At 36.7% G+C, this 24,428-nt stretch overlaps 1 long non-coding RNA gene across 2 annotated transcripts in view; it reads right to left on the bottom strand.

The window, feature by feature from the left end:
* Nucleotides 1-3,062: 3,062 nt before the first annotated feature.
* The window catches only part of LOC135211176 (uncharacterized), a 147,368-nt gene continuing 126,002 nt past the window's right edge, over nucleotides 3,063-24,428 (bottom strand). Inside the window, exon 3 of one of the 2 annotated variants that reach the window (XR_010313632.1) lies at nucleotides 3,063-6,072. This is a non-coding gene — a long non-coding RNA (uncharacterized LOC135211176). Of the gene's footprint in view, nucleotides 6,073-19,274; nucleotides 19,702-24,428 lie in introns of those variants that run through there. The other variant, XR_010313631.1, reaches the window with a different exon arrangement.

Below are 24,428 nucleotides of genomic sequence, written 5' to 3'. Positions count from 1 at the left end.
CTTGTAAAGTTCCTCTGCAGTAGCATTTTCCACCTTCACTGTATCTAAAAGAGCATGTAATTTTCTTCATAAAATCTTACCATTACAGCTAAGACTTGCGCAACTGAAACATCCGTACTTTCATCTATTATGAGTGAGAATTTGTTTTCTCTACACATTTTTGTGATCATCTTTCGTTCTTCATGCGCAATTCCTTCTTGATTATATATGAAGCTTTTGTCTTCTTCAGACTCATATTTTGTGCTATGTCACAATTTAGAAACATTTTCTTCATTGTTTCTACCAAGTGGTCTGCTTGATGAAATGGCATCCCATGTTCAGCAATGAATGAGGAGAGCAAGAGTTCTGCATTTGCAACCATATCAGACAGCTGGTTCACTTTTTTTCTTCACAAATTTATCAAGGGTAACCTCACTTTTCTTGGCATTATGGTTCCTAACATGTTTAGCTGATGTCTGATGATGAATAAGGGCAGAATTGTAGCAGTTTTTAAGCTTAGAATCACAAACTCTACAGATGGCTGCGTATTTATCAGACGGGTCAGGTTTCACCCAAGTTTTTTAATTCAGGATGATTCATCTATTTAGCCTTGAAGGACTGCTGGTACCAAACCTTTGCTTTCTTTTTTGGCGAAGCACCTGAGGAACTAGCCATTTTTCCTCTTTCCCTTTCTCTCTCCAATAATCACGCAGCACTGATGAATATAACTCGACTGAGCCAGAGCGAGTGCTGGGCGCAACACCATTATACAAGTGAGCAAGTCTGTCATTCCCGTATAGTACACGTCCAATCCTTGTACACTCCCGCAGCAACGGTCCTGTGACTGTCATTTAATACCTTACGTGTAACAATTTATTTGTAACATTCATTGTTTAGCTACAGAACTTTTTTTTTAGATTTTTTTTTCAAATTCCATGAAATTTATATATATTTTACAAGAGGACCAAAAAATCCTAAGAAATGTTCAGTTTTCGACAAAAATTTCCAAGATCCCAGGGTTTCCTTTAAAATCCCAAGATCTTGGTAAAAATGCCAAGCGCTGGCAACACTGTTTAAAAAGCCTGCAGTTTCTCCTTTTTTTCCTTCTGGGTACTGACATCATGACATGTAATGTTGCCAGTTGGGAATTATTTTTTATTTTTTTCATTTTGCCAAAATCATGAGCTAATGTCTGTTTAAACGGACATATGAGCATGCTGCGAATTAGATACATATTTAAGTTACAAGTCAACACATTTTTATATTTTATATAAATTTGTTATAAATTTACACTGGACTGCGATGCAATCCTTAAATGCATAGCTTTAAACGTCAAGATTCGATGTACTTAAAAGTATCAACAAATACACAAATATGAAAAAGCATAAGCATCTAAAAACAAAAATAATAAACGAATGGTGTATAATCAATCAGCTTATGTAAAACATATGTACATCGTGGGAAAGAACTTTATGAGGTAATGTATCTGACCTAGCTAAGCCAATGACGCCACGACATGCTAATGTTCCAACTTCCTTGACGAAGGTCCAAATGGAGGTGGTGGGAAAAGGATTTTTTTTTGTTTGTCTCCTATGGATTCATATTTAGTGAAAAGTTAGTGAGTTAATTTTAATGCTGAGTTATTGAATTAGCTGCTAGGGAGATCTTGACTTGACCCAGTAGATGGCAGTCGATCATCAGATTTTGTACGACAAATTTTGGTTAATTTTCATGGGCGCACGCAGCATATTTTCCAAGAGGGGGCAAATTTTATATACACACATTATATATATATATATATATATATATATATATATATATATATATATATATTATATATATATGCAGTGGAACTGGGTTGCCAATAATGTAAGTGAAGCAAGTTGCGATAAAGAAAAAATACAACGTTACATTTACTTTTTTTTTTTAACAGTTCCATATACTGTTCAACTGAATTCAAATATTTCTGGAAAAAACAACGCAACTGTATACTGCATACAAATATTATACAATAAATAATGATACCTTTAATTTACTTAAACTGAAAGAATATATTGTAAAATGGAAGGAAAACAAGTGACGTAGTTAAATGTAATATGTATATATATATATATATATATATATATATATATATATATATATATATATATATATATATATATAATATATACATATATATATATATATATATATATATGTATATATATATATATTTTTTTTCCAGGATTTAGAGCGCCCATGTTAATTTTGTCCCTTTCTGCTATCTTTTGGCAATTTTCAGGCTGAATGTTCTCAAGGTCTGCGAATTCTGGTAATTTTATAAAATTTCCGCTTGAGCGGACAATATAAATAACCACTTATACTAAGCATCATAACTACAGTAGAATAAGTCTCATTTTTTATAAACTTCTCAATGAGAGATGTCCCTTGTCTGAATACTGCATTAACTTGACAATATACTGTAATTGTAAAGCACTAGAAAAATTCCAGCTTCTGCTTCTACTGGAAGAAGGTATTCAAAACCAGATGATGAAAATAAAAGGAGGTACAGAATATCACACAATACGGTATACAATTGCTATCAAATTTCTGGGTTCTACATGGAACTGACATCATAGGCCAAGGGTAGGTACACCACAAGTCAGGAGTTAATAAACAGATATTCTGTGTCCTTTGGTCTTTACAATGCACGTTAGCATGCAAGGGAAATATTTTAGTTATGCAGAAGTTGGAAAAATAAAACAAAAGTTAAAGTGAATGTGGAAGTGAAGGAGGTGCAAAAGAAGTGAAGGCACTTGTTTACACACACACACAAACACACACACACACACACACAGAGAGAGAGGAGAGAGAGAGAGAGAGAGAGGAGAACAGCACTATGTATGCATATGTCTATATAATATAGCATCTCTCCCTCTCTCTCTCTCTCTACATATATACATGTATATATATATATATACATATATAGATATATATATATATATTATATATAGTATATATATAATTAATAGATACTATAAATAAAGTTAAAACCTCGAAAATTTGTTGAAATAACAGGAAAGCACTCGGTACTCGTTTTATTTTTCATGTGGCCTTGGCTAAATATAATGTACTATATACACTCATTTACATTTGTGTCTTTGTGTCTCTCATCATTACGTAATCATCTTGTAATGTTGTACTGTGCCGTCATGCACCTGATAACTTTCATGCAACGTTTAACTATCTATTCATAAGGCTATTTGCTTGTTGCCTCTGAATATACCTAAAAACGTTTCTTTAACTGCCTTGTAAGGAAAACTGATGAAAATGTTCAAGACGAGATTATAATTTCCACGAAAATAAAAGAATAAAACCAACAACATTTTTACTTCATCAGAAATAAGAAATGGGGGAAATTTGATTTTAGTATGGGGCACATTTTTTCCAGTAGATTTTTCTTGTCTGCTCTATCACCTGCCTCTTAACGAACTTCAATATTTTTTGTTGTTGTTATTGAATGGTTCTTTAAACTTCTTATCTATCCTTTTCTTCTTCTTCTTCTTCCTCCAACGATTAGGTCCTTTTGGAGGCACCATCGCTTCGGTCTCCTCAACCGTTCTTGATTCTTCTCTGAATTTCTTCTATCTCTTCTTCTTCTTTTTTTTCTTCTTCTTCTTCCAGCAATTAAGAAGCCCTTTTGGACACACCGTCGCTTCGGCCTCTCCTCAACTACGACCACCACCACTATCACCTGTTCCTTTCCCTCCGGTAGCAGAAACCATTAGTCGTACCTGAGGCTGCAGGAGAGATAACACTTCCTTCCAAACATAATTCCTTTCTTTTGGGAGGAGAAGGGACGTAAAAAAAAAAAAAAAAAAAAAAAAAAAAAAGAGAGAGAGAGAGAGAGAGAGAGAGAGAGAGAGAGAGAGAGAGAGAGAGAAACAATAATCATTTATTTGGTCGACTTGGAACCCTCCGAGACCTTACGCTTGCCCTACAAAGGTGAAATGATTTTCCTTTATTTATTTTCCCATACATTTTACTTATTTTCCACCAGTGGCTGGAGGTATTTACCAAGAGGTTATTGACTTCAGGTTTTGTACTCTGCGGGGAATTTATGTCCACACGAACATACAGCTTGCACGTATAGGCACATACATGTTTCAGTGATTCCATGAGAGAAGAGAGAGAGAGAGAGAGAGAGAGAGAGAGAGAGAGAGAGAGAGAGAGAGAGAGAGTCTTTTTTCATTACAACTGACATTGTAATGTATACATTCAACATATACATTAGTGCTTCTCAGCATTCTCTATATAACTTAGGGTGTAGTACTTTTATCTGTACATTTCCTGGACAAATATTCGGTTATCAACCGCAAAATATGATAAAAAATAATCGTTACAAATATTCAAGGTACCGCAGAATTTCAATAGGAATAATTTGGCTGGAATGATAAAACTGGATACAAATGTTATGAGCAATGGCTGAATCAACTCTGAAATACTTTTAAGATTCACACACACAGGAGAGAGAGAGAGAGAGAGAGAGAGAGAGAGAGAGAGAGAGAGAGAGAGAGAGAGAGAGAGAGAGAGAGAGAGAGAGAGAGAGAGAATGTTTATCATTAATAGGACAGTTGCATTCGCGGGTATTACCGGGTGAATAATGTATCATTCTTTCCTCCATTACGTCAAGAGATAAGACTATTTGATCAACCTCGATAAAGTTGTTTGTATAATCTGGCATCGCAACGGACGAAATAATTGGCGCCAAGCAAACTCAACAAAACATAGGTTAGGCCTATATAGGGTATTCATCTTGATCTTTTGGGAAATACTACGCGCGTTTCAACGATTACGTTTCACCTTTTCTTCGTACACCTTTGTGTACGAGTCTGCGCATAATTACATTTTCACGAAAGGTGCTACAGGCCATTTACGCAGTCCACTGAGACCCAAAAAGGATTCTTGGTGATATACGAGTAACCCACATACATGGAATTATGTATGTTTACTTATGTATACTCGGTACTAAGCTTTTCAATTTCTCCTCCTTGTTATATAGGGAAGAAGAAAGGACTTCTGCGTGTGCATATACAATACACACACACACACATATATATATATATTATACATATCAATTAGAGAGAAGGGAAGAAGAAAGGACTTCTGCGTGTGCAACCCTGCAGAGCTGGACCACCACCACCTCTGGTCTCTCCTGGGTCGTTACGAAGAAACGGAGCAATTCGTGGCCATCTGGCCTTCTTACCAAATGCCTGGAGGCATTGTATCAGATATATCCCCGGAGGTTCCCGCTAACAAGGTAACGTCATGTCATGCGCTGGGCTTGCTTTATCTCTCTCTCTCTCCTTCCTGGAATGCCCGTTAAAGGATGCTGTTGGTAAGAGCTCTCTCTCTCTCTCTCTCTCTCTTTGTCTTTCTATCTCTATTGCGTATGTCTGTCTCTCTGTTATTGTCTGGTTATCTTTGTCTGACTCTCTCTCTCTCTCTCTCTCTCTCTTTCTCTCTTTGCCTTTCTATCTGCCTGCCTGTCTCTCTATCTCTCTCTATGTGTCTGTCTTTCTGTCTCTGTCTTACTCTCTCTCTCCCTCTTTGCCTTTCTGGTTCGGTGTGTGTCTCTGTCTGAGTCTCTCTGCCTGTCTCTGTCTCTCTATATCTCTATGTCTGCCTCTCTCTCTGTTTGCCTTTCTGACTGACTCTCTCTCTCTCTCTCTCTCTCTCTCTCTCTCCTCTCTCTGTGTAGCTGTCGGTCTCTCTATTTCTGCGTCTCTCTCTCATTTTGTCTTTGTGTGTGTGTGTGTCTTTATGTCTCTCTCTTTCCCTCTGTCTCTGTTTCTCTCGCCATTTCTTTTCCAATAAATTATTGCTAACAATAGTTTTTGAGAAGGTACTTTCCTGCTCTTTTATCGCTTCTGGGAAAGAGTAATTCGCTTTTATTTCTCAGTGTTTAAACAAATACTAAAGGTAACAATTGAACAGACCGCTATATCAGCTCAGTCACTGCCACGGGCCAGGCGGTCTTTCTCACCACTCCAATCTGTTTGTCTTCTTTGCTGCGTTTATTTCTAATTTGCGCCTTAAATTTTCATCTTCATTCTGGAAAGAAAATAATGGTTTCTAAGAACGACAGGATTTCAGGAATTTTTTTTTATTATATTCCTGTTTTTATTCTGTAACCACCTATCGTCCGTAGCTAGAAATGAATCTTTTGCAATCTATTTTATTAATTATCATTTAAATTTTTTTTTCTACTATTCTCAATATTATTACTGTCATTAACTTTATTATGAATATACTATTTGTTTGTACTTCTTCAGCAACTGTGCGGATATTCCCGTTTTATCATGTTTTATCCTGTTATCTCATGTATCTAGATTGCGTATGTTATTGTCTCTATTCTGTATATTCCATGTATATGGCCTTGAGCTGAAATAAAATTTATTATTAGTATTTTTTTTTGTCTATCACAGTTACCCTATTCGATTGGGTGGTTTTTATAGAGTGGGGTTCCGGGTTGCATCCTGCCTCCTTAGGAGTCCATTACTTTTCCCACTATGTGTGCTGTTTCTAGGATCACACTCTTCTGCATGAATCAAGGAGCTACTTCGGCATCTAGTTTTTCCAGGTTCCTTTTCAGGGATTTTGGGATTGTGCCTTGTGTTCCTATAATTATGGGTACAATTTCCACTGACATATCCCATAGCCTTCCTATTTCTATTATCAGGTCCTGATACTTTTCTCTCTCTTTCTCCTCTACTCTGGTGTCCCATGGTATTGCGGCATCAGTGAGTGGTACTTTCTTCTTGATTTTGTCAATCAACGTCACGCCTGGTCTACTGGCACGTATCACCCTATCTGCTCTGATACCATAGTCCTAGAGGATCTTTGCTTGATCTTTTTCTATCACTCCTTCAGGTTGTTGTTCGTGCCACTTATTACTGCAAGCTAGCTGGTGTTTCTAGCACAGGCTCCAGTGGAGAACTTTTGCTACTGAATCGTGCCTCTTTTTTTTTTTGTTCTAGTTCTGTGCAAGTGCCGGACATTTGTTGCTATGTGGTTTATGGTCTCGTTTTTCATATTACACTTCCTGCATATGGGTGAGATGTTATTCCCATCTATCGTTCTTTGGACATATCTGGTTCTTAGGGCCTGGTCTTGTGCTGCAGTTTTCATTCCTTCTGTTTCCTTCTAGAGTTCTCCCCTCTGTAGCCATTGCCATGTTTCATCGCTGGCCAGTTCTTTAGTCTGTCTCACGTACTGTCCGTGCATTGGTTTGTTGTGCCATTCCTCTGTTCTGTTTGTCATCCTCATGTCTGTATATTTCTGGGTCTTCGTCTACTTTTATCAGTCCTTATTCCCATGCACTCCTTAGCCATTCGTCTTCACTGGTTTCCAGATACTTCCCCAGTGCTCCGCTCTCGATGTTGACGCAGTCCTCTATGTTTAGTAGTCTTTCGTGTTATGTATAGTCTCTCTGTATTTGCTCTTGGGTGTGGTGCTTTGTGTATTGTCATGTGTTTCCTAGTTTTCTGGTCTAAGCTGCGGAGTTCAGGCTTCGTCCACTCCACTAGTCCTGCGCTGTATCTGATTACTGGTACTGTCCATGTGTTAATGGCTTTCATCATATTTCCGACGTTGAGTTCTGATTCGAGTATCGCCTTAAGTCTCTGCAAATATTCTTTCCTGATCGTGTCCTTCATCTCTTGGTGTTTTATATCTTCTATTATTCCCAGGTATTTGTACCCTGTCTCATCTACGTATGTGTTTGATGTTATTCCCACCTGGTAGCTTTATTATTATTATTATTATTATTATTATTATTATTATTATTATTATTAAATGTTGTCGTATGACGTTCGGCTAAAGTACTCTGTGGTTGATTACCGGTGTATGTACCTGGTGATTGTCCATGAATGTTTCAGACATTTTTTTCGTAAAATTTTCCTCCGATAACCAGCGATCTAATTAAGAACTTGGTGATCGGATTTGGCATTATACATAAATATGCAGTAAATATGCCATAGTTTCGAACTTCTAGTTCCAGAAGTCTTTTACTCCTCACACTGTTGGACTACGGAACAGTCTGTCTGTCTGCCTGAGGAGGAGGATGTCGTGCAATTAGAATCTACATCAAAAGCTCAAACGTGGATGCAGTGCATTACAGCCCCAAAATAATTAACTTTGTATTTCAATAATTTATTGATATTTCATCTGTTATGACTTTATCATTCCTTTTCTTTTCCGCTAAGCGTTCTCTTCTTTCTGGAAAGGAACCTGGAAAAACTAGATGCCGAAGTGGCTCCAGGACTCATGCAAAAGTGTGTGCTACTAGAAACAGCGCACATAGTGAGAAAAGTGATGGACTCCTAAGGAGGCAGGATGCAACCCGGAACCGCTCCCCTTTAAAAAAAAAGCACCCAGTCGGACAAGATGAATGTGATAACAAAAAAATCTATCAAAGGTGCATCACTATATAAGAATAGTAATGTAAAAGTGAATTCATAAACGGACAAGTGAATTACTTTGAAGTTTTCAAACATGCAACTACACTGAATCATAGTTAATTTACTTTCCTTACTAATTTGTTATGGATCTTACCTTCGATAACCTAGGTACTACATCAATTGAGAGCGTGATTCAGATATTATTGCACGAATACTCTGAATTAAAATCCGAAATTTCTTTATACATAAATAATACCATTCATGACAACCATAATGAGGCGTCCAATGGGACTCATTATCGTATTGTTCTGATGAATTTTTCATCCGTGAATGGAAAATTGATCAAACCTCTTCTAATTAGCGTGAAACTGAACTCACAAATGCGTTCAACTGCAGCCGGCATCATTATACAGAACGATCGCAATTGGGCGGGGAAGCAGCCTCATGAACTCTGCGAATGAATTGCGAGTCAATGTGTTTTTCTGCCGGTCAGTTATATACATCAACACTCTATCTATCCCCGATGGTAAGTGAAATGGTTCCATGTGAGAGCAGGTTCCATCTAGTACCGAAATGCAGTAAAAGAAGGCGTGATCCAACCATCCAACTTACACGGGACGTGTGCAAGATTTTCCCCTCACGCATAAGTTGTAAACATTATATTCCTAAATTACTGTGAAGTGATCTTTGTAATTAGTACTCACACTTAATACTACTCATACTAACAACGAGGATGAAAAGGGCACAAATTAAACACGTTCGTATATTCTCAGTTATAGGTGGAAACACAAAATAATCGAACAGAAACATAGTCTAACTTCAGTACACCATATAAATTAAAACGAGCTAAAATCTCCGGTCAAATAGAGCCTCGTTTCACCAACGAAAATAAAAATAAATACACTATATTTTTTTATAAATAATTTTCTGTGCTGTTTAACATACACATTACTTATTATTTTCATTCTAATAATTAAACCATAAATATCCTATCCTAAAATTCCTGTATCTTTAACTCAACGTGAAACACCTTTGTGAGACCTTTATAGGCTCTTCCGTAGACCTTTCCAACAATAACAATAACAACAAATTAGTTTGTAGGCTTACTCCCCGAGTAAGCGGAAAAGGTCACTTAGGTCTAGAATTTACTAGGGTTCCTCTCTGGTTTTTGCTAGAAAGTCACTTTTCAAAGCCAAGTTTGGTCCTATATTGGATAGTGGCGTCATTTAAGATTTTTCTTGGGGAGTTTGTTGGGCGGGGGGGGGGGGGTGGGGGGGGGGGGTGCGGCCAAAGGTAGGGGGCCGCTGTAAGACCCCCGAGAAATTTTTGGAATTTTGTACACATTTTGGAGCTGGAGCGTTTTGAAGCCATATAAGAGCTGTATTGAGTTCACTGGAGTGAATTTGACTGTTGTTATTATTATTATTGTAATTTCAAAGGCTAGGGGGCAAATCAAAGCCTTAGGGGGACCATCAGTGTTTTGAGGGGGCAAGTGGGCGTCCTCCCCCCCAAAACCCACCACAACAATGACGCCCATGTTATCAGAGGAAGTCGCTCGCCTACCGCTGAGCGTCACCCACCAACGATGCCGAGGAATGTTGAACTTTTCCTGCTTAAACTCTCTCTCCATCTTATGCTGGATGCTGAGGGGAAGGAGTCGAGCACAGAGAGAGAGAGAGAGAGAGAGAGAGAGATGCTGCTGAGACACTCACCAGAAGATATGGAGCTGTTTTCGCAGAAACAGGTGTCGGAAAGTAACAGGGCCCACCCGACGACATCTTCTTACAACGATTTTTGCAGACACGCAAAGATCTCTCTCTCTCTCTCTCTCTCTCTCTCTCTCTGCTCTAGTGGTTATGGATTTGTTTGCTTATGGTGGATATGAGGAGTAAATGGAGAGAGAGAGAGAGAGAGAAGAGAGAGAGAGAGAGAGAGAGAGTTTTATAAATCCAAACATCTCAAGGAGTTTAGTATATATTAATCAACTTGAAATTAAACGTAACATGTACAATAATCACACACACACACACACACACACACACACACACACACACACACACATATATATATATATATATATATATATATATATATATATATATATAGTTTACAAATAAATGCTTATATATTAAAGTAATACAACGAAGTCTTTTTAAAATGACTAACTTTAATATTACGAAATTTTAAGTGCATATACATGCATACATACCATCTTAGACATATACTTACATACACGCGCACACACAACATATATGTAAATATATATATATATATATATATATATATATATATATATATATATATATATATATATATATATATACCTCCCCCCCCCCCCCCCCCCACTCACATATACATACAAACACGCCCACACACAACTTACATATATATATATATATATATATATATATATATATATATATATATATATATACCTACTCACACAAATACATACATACACTCGCACACACAACCTACATATATAAATTTACATATATGCAAACATATACATACACACACACAGGCATATGTGTCTGTATGGATGTATTCACACTCTTGCACTTATTTTTCGAGAGACATTCTAATCCTGGTTTTTCATACGCGGGAGTCCAGAAGGGAGCCGGTTCACCACCCCAGCGCCTCCCTCAAAAGAATCGAAAATAAAAGATCCCAAACTGGGCCATGACTCGCCATAAAAGTAAATGACGCTCTTATTATTGTTATTATTCTTCTTCTTCTTTTTTTCTCTGTGTGACAACACTTTCCATTTTAGAAAAAAAAAAAAAAACTCTGCAATTCCGAGAATAGAAGAATGCTCAGAAAGGAACTCGATGTGTTTTGTTTTTCTTCTTCTTATTTTCACGGGGCTGAGGAAAAGCGGTGACTGATTCTGAAAAACATCTCTACGTGTTACCTTTTGGTGAGGAATACTGTTCTCTCGAATTGTTGCAAACAAACAACTCGAAGTTCAAAACAGGCGACACCTGCATTCCATAAGAATGTGATGAATAATCTTCTATAGGAATGTACGATCTGGGTGATGACTGAGTTTTGGGAGGTTATCTATCGAAAAGGTTGAGTTCTAGTGAACCCCAAGGATAATGGCGGTACGGCTAACTCTGATGCTCTGGAAAGTGACTGGGCACTCGGTAAAGTTATTTATTAAGATAAATAACCTGAAAAGTCACAATTAAGTACAAGAGACATTTTAAGTTCTATACTAGATGTTGTTACACTTAATGGTATATTCTGTGCAAAGTAGTCATTGTTTCTAGAGGGTCAACGAACAAAATTCAATCATTTTTCTAGTGAATGGAATGGAATTTACGCCAAAGGCCAAGCGCTGGGCCCTATGATGTCATTCAGCGTTGAAAGGGATACTTAGAGGAGAAAGGTTTGAAAGGTGTAACAGGAGGAAAACCTCAAAGCAGTTGCACTATCAAACAATTGTTAGGAGAGGGTGGAAAGTAAGATGGAAGAATGAGAATATGAATGGAGGTACAGTAAAAGGAAAGGAAGGGGTTACAAAGAATCTTATGTAATGCCTACAGTGAACCATGGGGCTTGCACCGACGGCACTAACCCCCCTCAAGGGGTTTTCTAGTGAAGAAGAAACCAATCGTAAGAATAGTGTCATAGGTACCGCGGTAACTTCATAATAGTCTTACAAAATCCACAGAAAAATACTTTGTTCCCATCTTGACTTAAGCAGTGAATTTGGAACGTGGTACCTACGACTCCATCCTACTGAATGGTTTCTGCTTCACTAGAAAACCCAGTGAGATGGGTAGTGCTGTCGGTGTAACCCACACGGTTCACTGTAGGCATTACATAAGGTTCTTTGCAGCGTCCCTCCGGCCCCTGGCTGCTACCCCTTTCGTTCCTTTTACTGTCTCTCCTTTCATATTCTCTTTCTTCCATCATACTTTCCACCCTCTCCGAACAATTGTTGGATAGTGCAACTGCTAGGTTTCCCTCCTGTTACACCTGTCAAACTTTTCTACTCTAAATATCCCCTTCAATGCTGAATGACCTCATAGGGCCCAGCGCTTGGATTTTGTTTCTAAAGGGTCAAGTAACAAAATTCTAGTGAATGGAATGGAATATAAAATTTAGGCCAAAGTGGGTCGCAGCAGCCAGGCTGAAGAGCATAGAGCTATAGTAGATTCACATCAACCGTGCATCTGATGTCTAGGCCAGTCCCTTACGACGCTGCTGATTGGCTGTTGATAAGCCAGTCACATGACTGGAAACTCTCAGTCTCTCTCGAGAGTTCACATAGGCAGGATGTATGTTCCACCTCGCTTGAGAGATACGTCTTTCAAAAGTGTCCCTCAGGAGAGGTGGAACATACATCCTGCTTATGTGACCTTTCTCGAGGGAGACTGAGAGTTTCCAGCCCTGTGATTGGCTTACCAACAGCCAATCAGGAGCGTCGTAACGGACTGGCCTGGACATCAGATGCACGGTTGATGTGAATCTACTATAGCGATCATATCCGCAGGCTTCGTGTGAATCAGAAGGCTAAACACACTTAGAAGCAAACTTAATGGGGGGAAAAAGGTGATGAATAAAATCTCTCTCTCTCTCTCTCTCTCTCTCGTTACTGTACTTTGTTTAAAGACGCATGACTAACAGCAAAGCGGGTGTTCAAAGCACCACGAAATAAGCAGTCCTATTATTTACTCACAATTTTCCGCAGTTTCTCCTCGTCTTTCTGAACCAGCGTGCAGTTGCAGTAATATTTACCCGGCTTAATGGGTGTTTAGAAACAGTCTCCGCAAATAATGGAATATGTTTGATCTGCACTGATTTGTATGCCAGTGGATTTTTGCATTGCTTTGCCTTGTCTCTTGTATTAGATAATGTTTGAATTTTTCACTTCAGTGTGTTAGTTTGAATGGTGGCAACGGCCTATCTTTGATTCGTATTTATTTTCCTGTTTTTCATTCCTATTTCTTCTGGCATTATCGAAAGGCTTTAAATGTTCATTTTGCCAACAGAGAAATATCTGACATTTTTCCTTGTGAAGCTAGATGGAACCTTTGCTTCATTTCCCACGAGCTAAGATTTCTTTTCAACCCTCAAATAAGAAGTTACTAAACAGGAGTTTCTACTCTCGTCCCCTCACACACCCACCTTCCCCGCCCCTCTACCAAAAAAAAGAAAAAATGAAAGAAAAAAACTACCAGTTACCGGACTGAGGACGATTTCAGAGCCTTAATACAACCGTAAACACCGCTAAATGGATGTTTCGGTCCCCTCGTTTAACGATTATGTAGGGCTGTAACAGCGGCTTTTAACGCCCGGGGAATAATCATCCGACGTCAACAAACAAAACTCCGCGGCCTCTGACGCTCGTTTTAGGGTTACGACGACTTTCTTTCTTGCTGATGGTTTCATTACTTCTTTGTCTTAATGGAACGAGAAGAGGAAAGAGGTGAAACGGAGAGAGAGAGAGAGAGAGAGAGAGAGAGAGAGAGAAATGACGTGCAAAGCGTTGACGTAACAAACGCCGTTCTTTAGGTTATGGCGAAGACGGATTTTCAGGTTAGCGGGTAAACTGACTGATTATGTCGTCCATTTTGGCTGGGCAGAGTCAAGAGGTCCAAATCGGACTTGCTGTCTCCTTGAGTGCCACCTGACATTACAGAAGCAGCCCGAACCAACAAACCCCATCATTTCTTTGTATCTGCGCGTCACAGTTTCAAAGGCCAGAGAAATACTTCGCCGAAAATAACCGGTTCACGATAAACTAAATCAAAGTCTCCCGTTCTTGGAGCCAATACGTACAGAACATGCATATGAGATGACTAATACTACACGCTCTATTTACAAGCTGAAATATAAGACTGATTAAATTATTTGGCGGCACAGTTACCAATGAGACTAACGCCGTTCAAGTATACGATAAAAGCACTCTCTCCAATATTAACCTTTGAAGAACTTATGTCTATCTCTCACTTACAATCAGACAGGCTCTCCTGAAATAGCCTCTCATTTTAAGAAATCCCAATAAAGCGAATTGAAGAGGCTAATTCTTGGTTATGGATCTTAGATAGTCTATACTTTGCAAGGTGCCTATACACCAGCATGCCCAGGTATCTAAGGTCAAGTTTTTCTTAGTGCCCCAAGAGTCGTTCAGTACGGAAACCCACCTTGAAACTTTAAAACCAAGTCTAAACGGATTTTCTTGGCTAAGACTGACTGGGACTGACTAGACATTCAAGCTTCCAAAAAATATGGTGTTCATTAGAAAGAAGTAACAGTAGGTAATGGCAAATTCAGAAAGAGGTGATCAAAACAAACGTAATAACAAATAAATAAATAAATAAGTAAATAAACAAATAAGTAAAAAAAATATATTTAAATAAATAAGTAAACAAATAAATAAACAAATAAAAATGTAAGTCAATATTAAAATACAAGTTGAACTGTGTTAGGAAAGTAATGCATAGCATCTTCGATTGAACTTTGAAGGTTCCATTCGCCCGACATCCCCAGGAACACTGTTCCACAGTCTAACGGTGTGAGGGGGAACAAAGGACCTATGGAAATGAGGAAATGAGAAGTGTGACAGCGAGGCTAAACACTGACTGCATACTTTTGCTGCTGTTCAGGAAATCTGGTTTCTCTCGGCACGAAAAGAAAAAAAAGAGCAATGAAAAGCGTAGAATATGAGTACACCAAGTTGTAGATAGATGGCAAGGTTTTCATTCGATAAATTGCAAAGTTATCGAGATATCAAGCTAAATATGATGGTGACTGACATTTATCTGTCACTGAAATTGGTGATGACAGTAGCAGGAATTGACGTCAAATAAGGAATAACCGACTCAAAACGAAAGAATAAAAAGAAGAAAATTCCGTAAAGCTAAAAGAAAGGAGCAAACAAAAAAATGACTCCGAGGAAAAGGAAAGAGAGAGAGAGGGAAAGAGGGAAAAGGCAAGTGGCTGCCTCAGGCGAAACATATAATCCTCGTCCGAAGACGATTGGAAATTATCAATTAATTCCGGCAGGAGCTCACCCGGAAGCGATGACTAATTTGATTTAAATTCATTGAAACTTTTATTAAAGACGATTCCGATTCACCGGCTCCTCCTGCTCTGCTCTGCCCTGCTCTGGCTGGCTTCCTCTTTTTCTCAACTTTTATAAGAAAGTTTAGATGATAATATAATAATAATAATATTAATAATGAATGAGACGATGATGATAATAATAATAATAATAATAAATGAAAGTTAAAATGTATTTAGCGGTGAAGGATTATGTAAACCACTCATTCATAAGTATGTTTAGTTTGTACCAGTATCCATGTCATGTATATCCGCAAGCAAATTTGTATTAAAGACCTTCAATCATAAATTCCTCTCAGTGGGTAATGCTAAATCTATTATATTATTAAATATATAATATATAATTATTATATATATAGTTAATTTGAATATATAATAGTATGATATATATAGTAGTAGGTTATGTATATATATAGATATAATAATATATATTATATATATAATATATATATATATATATCAGCATTGTCCTTTCATGGTAAACATAAATTTCGGACATGTAACCTGTAGCACAGTCACCTTCTTGGCTTTCAAGTTGGTAGCGAGAGAATGTTTTCTTTTATACGAAAGTATTGGACACGCTATAAATCAAAACTACTTCTCTACGACACTATGGCCAGAGTGACCAACAAAGTTCAAAGCACTAAACCTTGACTTGACACAGTTCGTTATCAAAAACACTGATTTCCTTTAGTTTAGCAGCTAGAAAATACTGAAGCGATACAGGGATGGAATGAGATGTCAAATTGAGGTCAGAGGCCACGCGCTGCGACCTATGAGGATATTCAGCGCTGAAAGGGAAACCGAGAGCAAAAAGGTTTGAAAAGTGTAACAGGAGCAAAACCTTGAGAGGGTGGACAGCGAGATGGAAGATAGGAAAACCGAGCGGAGGTACGGTAAAAGGAATAAAAAGGGGTTGCAGTAGGGGCAGAAGGGACGCTGCTAAGAACCTTAAGTAATGCCTAGATACACCACACGAGGAGCACTGGTGGCACTACTCCCTTACGGTGATGAGCTAATATATATACGAGGTAAATCTGCCATGCTCATCGGTCAAACCTATGTTGAGCCAGAACTAGGGTCAGCACTGAAGCTTCCACAAACAGAAGAAAAGGATGTCTTGCAATTTCGAATTCTATATTGGTCAAAAATTGGCAAGATATCCTTTCCTTCAGAGGCTTTAGTGAATAAAATCAAAAGAACGATAATGGCAAGAATGAATATTGCATAAAATACAAACATATTACCGTCTCCAAACTTCAAGCGTTGAGGGACTCTACTGCTGTGTCTTGGCTATGTTAAAGTCAACTCGATGTCTAGGAGTGATTTTTGGTTCAGTGACAAAAGGTCTTCTTGATAAAATGTTTTAGGCTTTGCAATAACTGGAAATGGCTGATTTCTCTCAAAGTTTTTCAAACAAATTTCGGTACCGGCAACAAGCTATGAAGAGATTTTTCACTGTTACTGATGTCAACTTCAACATTCACATGAAAACCTTTTAAAACTATCGCGCCTCGCTACCAAGGACAATCGTATACCCTAATAACTACAGCAGTCTGTCGTTTGCTCTTTTTATTTTATATATTTCTTTGAAAAATCTTGTTAATTGTGTTTTCGTGTTTGTGACTAAAGGAATCAAAACAGTTTTATAACATCGTTTCTTCACATTCCTATATATCCTTAAATTTCAAGAATGATTTCTGAAAAGCCAGTTATTCTTAATATATGTTTGAAAGTTAATTTGGTGTCTCAGCAGTACAGTGATACATATATTTTTTTTACTGTCATTTCATTGCATATTGAAGGACGTTTTCCCTCCTTTTATCAGCATAAAACTTTGTCTGTTGTTTGTTTTGTAAAAAACAATAGACATGAAATGTATTTCATTACTCCTCTGTTGAGACTTCTGTCACACTTTGTTCTGGAAATTTAAATAAATGGTTGTTCTGCAATATGATAAACGGCCGAATCATTTGGATGTGAACTTTTAAAAAAAATTTGCTCCACATGTGATACAATACGGAGCTAAGCAAAAGCTTGGATAAATACTTAAAATAAGTGAATAACTGAAAAATTGGAAAATGAGAGAAAGGGCACATAATGCGTTTTTCATTAAACAGTTTAGCGAATTGTAACAAAAATATAGCTTAGCCGCCAAAGAGACATCTAAGAAATTGTCAGGAATAAATATATTAATTAAATATATAAATAGAAACGATGCCTTAACATATCAACTACCGCTAGCAAATTGTTAACATATACATAATATATATATATATATATATATATATATATATATATATATATATATATATATATATACTGATAAGCTTCAGAAACCAAAGAGACATCTAAGAAACTGTGAAAGGAATAAATATATAAATGAATAAATAAATAAAAGAAAACTTATAGTGCTGTAAAATTTCAACTACTCCGATTTCTCCTTTCCACGTAAAGAGGGATGAGTGAAAACTCACCGTAACAAAAAAAAAAAAAAAGTCAGGTAATTTAGTTAGCTGTTTGCTCTTTCTGATGATGAGTTGAAACGTACATTTTTAATGTCTGATTGTTCAAAGCGTGAGTTACAGACCCTGAGATTTGACATATCTCATATTCACTTTGCCTTTCTTCTTCATTTTCTCCCGTCTTCTCTTCTTGTTCTCCCGTATTTTACTTGGATAGGCAAGATAAAATCTTTTTTTTTTCTTGAATAATCGCGCGTATTTCTCTTAACGTCTTGCTTGGTTTGCCTGCATAGACTGGTTTGTGCTTTTCCTGTCCATGAATTTGAGTTGCAAGTTTACGAATGAGACGTACAATACAAATATGCTTCAGTTGCACGCTGAGTTTTTATTAAATGGAGTAATAATCTGACATCACACAGAAGCAGATCAGTCAGACTTTTCAGAGCAGTCTGATAGCAGAGTCTGAGATCCTGATAATTCGCAGAGTACTTAGCAGATAACGAAGTAAGATTTTCATAAATGCTTATCTAAAACTACTTAATCTACTTAAGTAATAGATACAGAACAAAATTATAAATATAAATTCATTTGATATCATTTATTACATATATGACAACATATATGTATACATACACACACATATTTATAAATGTCTTTATATGTATTATATATATATATATAGTATATATAGTATATATATATAATATATAGATATATATATAATATATATAAATATGATATATATATATGGACAAACATTAAAACGAACAAATATCTCGCCGCTAATGTTTGCTAGGTTCGTTGTTCGCTTCAAGCCTACCACCCAGTCAGTCCAACCAGTTTTGGTATCTGCTTCTGCTATAAAAAAAAAAAAGGTAAGGGGAACCTACCAACTTCATCCCAGGAAACTTGTTGGAAAACAGGGAGGCACAAGGCAGCATCACTCTCTTGGCTCCGCCCCCTCAAAAGGGGCGGGGCGTGGTCGTATGGTGAAAAATATGGGGGAAAAACATACATATGCAAATAACCCTTTGTTTTGATAATGTGGTGAAGGCCTCTTCAACTCGAATCCTTACGGCACAAAGGACCAGCATTCCAGCATTCCAGCATTCCAGCCTCCCTCTCTTAATCATGGGAAGACCCCGAGAGGAGCTCTCACTGCCGCACCTTAACGTTATGGGGGAAAGTTCTCATGTAATTTAAGGTAGCTCCTAAAATACCTTACAATATCTCTTAGGAGGACTCCTTCTTTTTTTTTCTTTTCTTTTTTGTCTTTGAGAAAACTTGAAGAGAATTAGCCCCGGGTCTGCCTGAAGCATTAGGCAAATAGAACCCGGGATAACTTTTCAGCATTATGCAAATACAAGTCTCATTACGTGAATTTATTAACTTAACTTTTCTCTAAGGCAGTAATAAAACTTTAGGTTCAGCTACCAACCCATTTACTTAGTCCATTCGAAAATACAAGTTTATGAGATGAGACTCAGGTACGACGCTCCACATTTCAATACTCCTTTCTCTTTCCACTTGGACGTCTTACTTCCGAGTCGAGAGGACGGGAGGGATTCTACAAGGCACAACTTTCATTAGGTTCGTAGTGCTGCTTTTGGCATTTGAGGAGACGACTATATACCTGCTATATAATTCGTTCGTTCTTTAGTGCGGCATGTCATCGCCTCATCACGTTTTCCTTTTATTGTTCTTAAGCTTATTTTAGTGGTTTTGATCATCTCGAATATCTGGTCCCAGAAGAGACGAAAAGGGTACAAAAGTAAATACATGAATACATGAATGAATGAATAAATAAATATATAAAAAAACAAAAAAATAAATAAACAAGGGCAACAAAAGGTGCGCAGAATAACACTGTATGGGGATAAAATTGTGTTAGCTCTTGAACCTCACGTCATGTCATCTCGGTTCTACCCATTTGCTGCTCTTTAGGTTAACCTTCATCAAGACCGTACGACACAATAACAGAAATGGTAAGTTAATTTTCTAAGGATATATTTGCTTATTTTCTACATTTATTACTACAGTATCCCCATGCCAGACAGATTTACAAGATTTTAAAAAATACACGAAAGCGCTTGGTCGACTCCTTTCATTCCTTCCTCCAGCTCTACAACAACATCAAATATCGCATGTTTTTGCGATAGATCATCAATATATATATATATATATATATATATATATATATATATTCAATGTAGCACGAAAGTCCACGTGCTTGAGAATATAAAATCCACGTAAGAAGGCGAGTGCAAACAGGGACTTGGAACAAGTGCTTTCAAAGTTTGATCTACATATTCAAGTTCGCCCTGAGTACAAACATCGTCCACCGAGATTTATATACAAAACTGAGTAGTGGTGTGAAAGAGGATATAGGGGCAATCCAGGGTGGAGGGTAATATTCCTGGTGGACGTGGCTTCAATGAATACTGTTTCCAGAAGATTTCGTTTCTGATAATATTTGGCCTTGGAGATTATAGACGAATTATCCCATTGAATGGCATGGCCGGTCTTAGGCCAATGATCTGAAATGCCATTGTTTGTTAGGCCTCTTGAAAGAGCGTATTTGTGTTGGGAACATCTCTTTTTTTAGTTCTTTTTTTTTGTTTGGCCAATATTTAATCTTGTTATAATCTTTACAAGGGATAGTGTAGCTATACAATAATGTTGGAATTGGACGGACTATTCTTAATTAACTCATTTCTTAAAGTATTGTTATATTTAAATACTAAATTAATATCACTAGTTTTTAGCTTCGGTATTGCAGATGTGAAATTGAGGTGAAAAGGTAGACAGAGAACTTGAAAATGTAGAATAAACTACGAAAGTACTTGTTCCAAGTCCCGCTTTGCACCCGCCTTCTTACGTTGATATATATATATATATATATATATATATATATATATATATATATATATATATATATATATATATATAAATGCGTGAGTGTATATTTGTAAAAGTGTTGTTCATAACTATTATGTTTATGTTGCATAATTATACAGCTATAAAAGGTGACAGATAAAATTGCGCCTTATCGTTCATACAGCAGGAAATAGGCTGACAAATGCTCTGACTACTTGAAAAAGAGACGCTCACATATTTGATAAAACAATTGATTCATTATTGAATGTGCCTATATCTCGTTCCTTATCTTTACCTTATACTGTAACGAACCGAGATGACTGACTTTGGAAAATATAATGGGTTTATAAATACGAGATGCTGAGAAGCGTCTCAAATATAGAGCAGGCCTCCTTGTACCTTTTCCTGCTTACCATTTACTGAACAGGAAACATAAGAAATTGTATATATCACAGATGCAGTGAGAGACGAGAGAGAGAGGAGAGAGAGAGAGAGAGAGAGAGAGAGAGGGGAAAGAGAGAGGAATCAATGAAAATCACTTACAGTATATGAAAAGCCATATTTGAAGACGAGACAGAGGGACCGAGATTGAAACGTACTTAGATGGGAAATGAAAGAATTTGCGCTAGAAGGGAACAAATTAATATTACAGGGAAAACCACCAGCTTACTATACAGAAATGAACGAGACCCTCGAAGGAGAGCATAACGTGCCTTGTCAAAGCACCCCTGAGATGCGACGGCTTCATTTCATAAACAACGCCAGAGAAATATACAAGAGGAGAGAGGAAAGTCACAGAGAAGCATAATTTTGCTTCTGTGTTTATATCGAGTATTAAACACACACACACGCACACACACACACACACACACACACATACATATATATCTATATATATATATATATGTATATATATATCAAAGCTAAAAACTGTAAAAGACAAATGTAATGCAAACGAAACATGTTAGCATGATAAAACAAAGATAGAGCAAAAGGACACTAACGTTAGCTATTTGAAGCTGCAAAATATAAGAATATTAAAAAAGAGTGAAGAAGTAAACAGTAAAATTGATAAAAAAAAAAAAAAAAAAAATATATATATATATATATATATATATATATATATATATATATATATATATATATATATATATATATATATATATATATCGAGCTACAATGTCCTTTAATATCTAATTCCCTCTACTCGGAATCAATATATTTTCATATATGCTTAAACCGAAGGGGAATTTTTTTCTCGATAATAGACTTGCCTGGACCCGGGCGCAAACCCATGGAGCCTTTCAAATCCAGGAACGTCAGTGAAGCTTTTACCTACTACATCACCGCAAGAGGCTAAAAGTTCATGTCGCCTCTCACTGACGTTCCTGGATTTGAAAGGCTCCATGAGTTCGCGCCCGGGTCCAGGCAAGTCTACTATCGAGAAAAAAATTCCCCTTCGGTTAAGCATATATGAAAATATATTATTTCCGAGGTAGAGAGAATTAGATATTAAAGGACATTGTTGCTCGATATATGTATATGAATCACGGAAATGTGATTTGACTTATAATATGGCTACGTGCTGTCAAAAGCACTACAACGCTACCGGGGTCGAGGTGGGTTGATGTTGTCTCCAAACCAACGAATTACCTGAGCGCGAAAGGTATTTGAGGGTGAAGGGCGACATGAACTTTTAGCCTCTTGCGGTGGTGTAGCAGGTAAAAGCTTCACTGACGTTCCTGAATTTGAAAGGCTCCATGGGTTCGCGCCCGGGTTCAGGCAAGTCTATTATCGAGAAACAAATTCCCCTTCGGTTAAGCATATATGAAAATATATTAATTCCGAGGTAGAGTGAATTAGATATTAAAAGACACTGTAGCTCGATATATGTATACGAATCACGGAAATGTGATTTGACTTATAATATGGCTACGTGCTGTCAAAAGCACTACAACGCTACCGGGGTCGAGGTGGGTTGATGTTGTCTCCAAACCAACGAATTACCTGCGCGCGAAAGGTATTTGAGGGTGAAGGGCGACATGAACTTTTAGCCTCTTGCGGTGGTGTAGTAGGTAAAAGCTTCACTGACGTTCCTGGATTTGAAAGGCTCCAAGGGTTCGCGCCCGGGACCAGGCAAGTCTATTATCGAGAAAAAAATTCCCCTCCGGTTAAGCATATATGAAAATATATTGATTCCGAGGTAGAGCGAATTAGATATTAAAGGACATTGTAGCTCGATATATGTATATGAATCACGGAAATGTGATTTGACTTATATAGATATATATATATATATATATTATATATAATATATCTATATATATTATATGTATATATATATATATATATATATATATAAATATATATATCTATTATATATAATATATAATCTATATATATATATGTGTGTGTGTGTGTGTGTGTGTGTTGTGTAATGTTATATGTTTACTTATACCCCTTTTTTATGTCATTTCTCACTAATAGTAATATATATGTATACGGACATATATATACATACATATAAATACTCTTTCCTGCATTTTCACTGATGCAAGTACGATGTGGAGCTCCAAACGGCCATAGACAATAAATAATAAGACATTTAATGATGCCTTAACTTAGCTTATTTTTATAATAGAGCTCTTATCCAAATTTAAATAGCATTAAATTTAAGTATGATATACGAGTAAATATATAATAATACGGAATAAGGTAAACACTACGAAATTTTGTTATTTACTTAAAATTAATTAAAGGTCCAATATAAAGATAAGGATTACGACGATAAAAAGAATAATGAAACTAAAGTAATAACGAATGTAAATTAACGAAACTCCAGGAACATTTACATTGTACAGCATTACGACAAATGAGCAAAACAAGCAGGTAGGTAACAAATAAATCGATTATCAATACACTGTAGATAATACAGGAAATAACGTCAATATTAAACACAATAAAATGCACAAAATACATACATACCCAGCAAGCGTCAACAGAACCTTAAATGCAATATAGCAATACTTCCAAATTAGCAAGTACAAATAATGTAACACTTTTATATATAATCTAGGGTTATTAACACAATAACAAATCCAAGAAATCTCAATCCCTGGAGGCGCTCCAATGGCCGAAGTAAACAATCCAAGGACTGAGGAATACAAACACCCAAACAACACGCAAGGACAACACAGACAGAAACGGGAAAAATATGAACTACAAAACATTTACAATCCACACTACAAAAATATCCTATTTACATAAATTCAATACTCCTAACAATATATAATATCTTATATATATAGATATATATATTATTATATATATTTATTTTAATTTTTTATTAGTTATTTAATATATATATATATATATATTATAATATATCTATATTATATCACGTATAATTCAAAACGTACCTCTTCCTTCTGCACTGGGTATCGATCTCTCTTATGACGTCATCGATATAACATTGAATGTCGTTTATATCATGAAATCGTTTATTTAAAAAATGGCTCCGTTTGTGATCTAAGCAGCGACACCAGTAGCAACTCTCGAGTCCCATTATATAAATATATATTTTTACCTC

This window comes from Macrobrachium nipponense, chromosome 4 (assembly GCF_015104395.2).
Source record: "Macrobrachium nipponense isolate FS-2020 chromosome 4, ASM1510439v2, whole genome shotgun sequence".
Classification (NCBI taxonomy): domain Eukaryota; kingdom Metazoa; phylum Arthropoda; class Malacostraca; order Decapoda; family Palaemonidae; genus Macrobrachium; species Macrobrachium nipponense.
The sequence above is the reverse complement of the archived record's forward strand: the minus strand, read 5'-3'. Positions and strand labels throughout refer to the sequence as shown.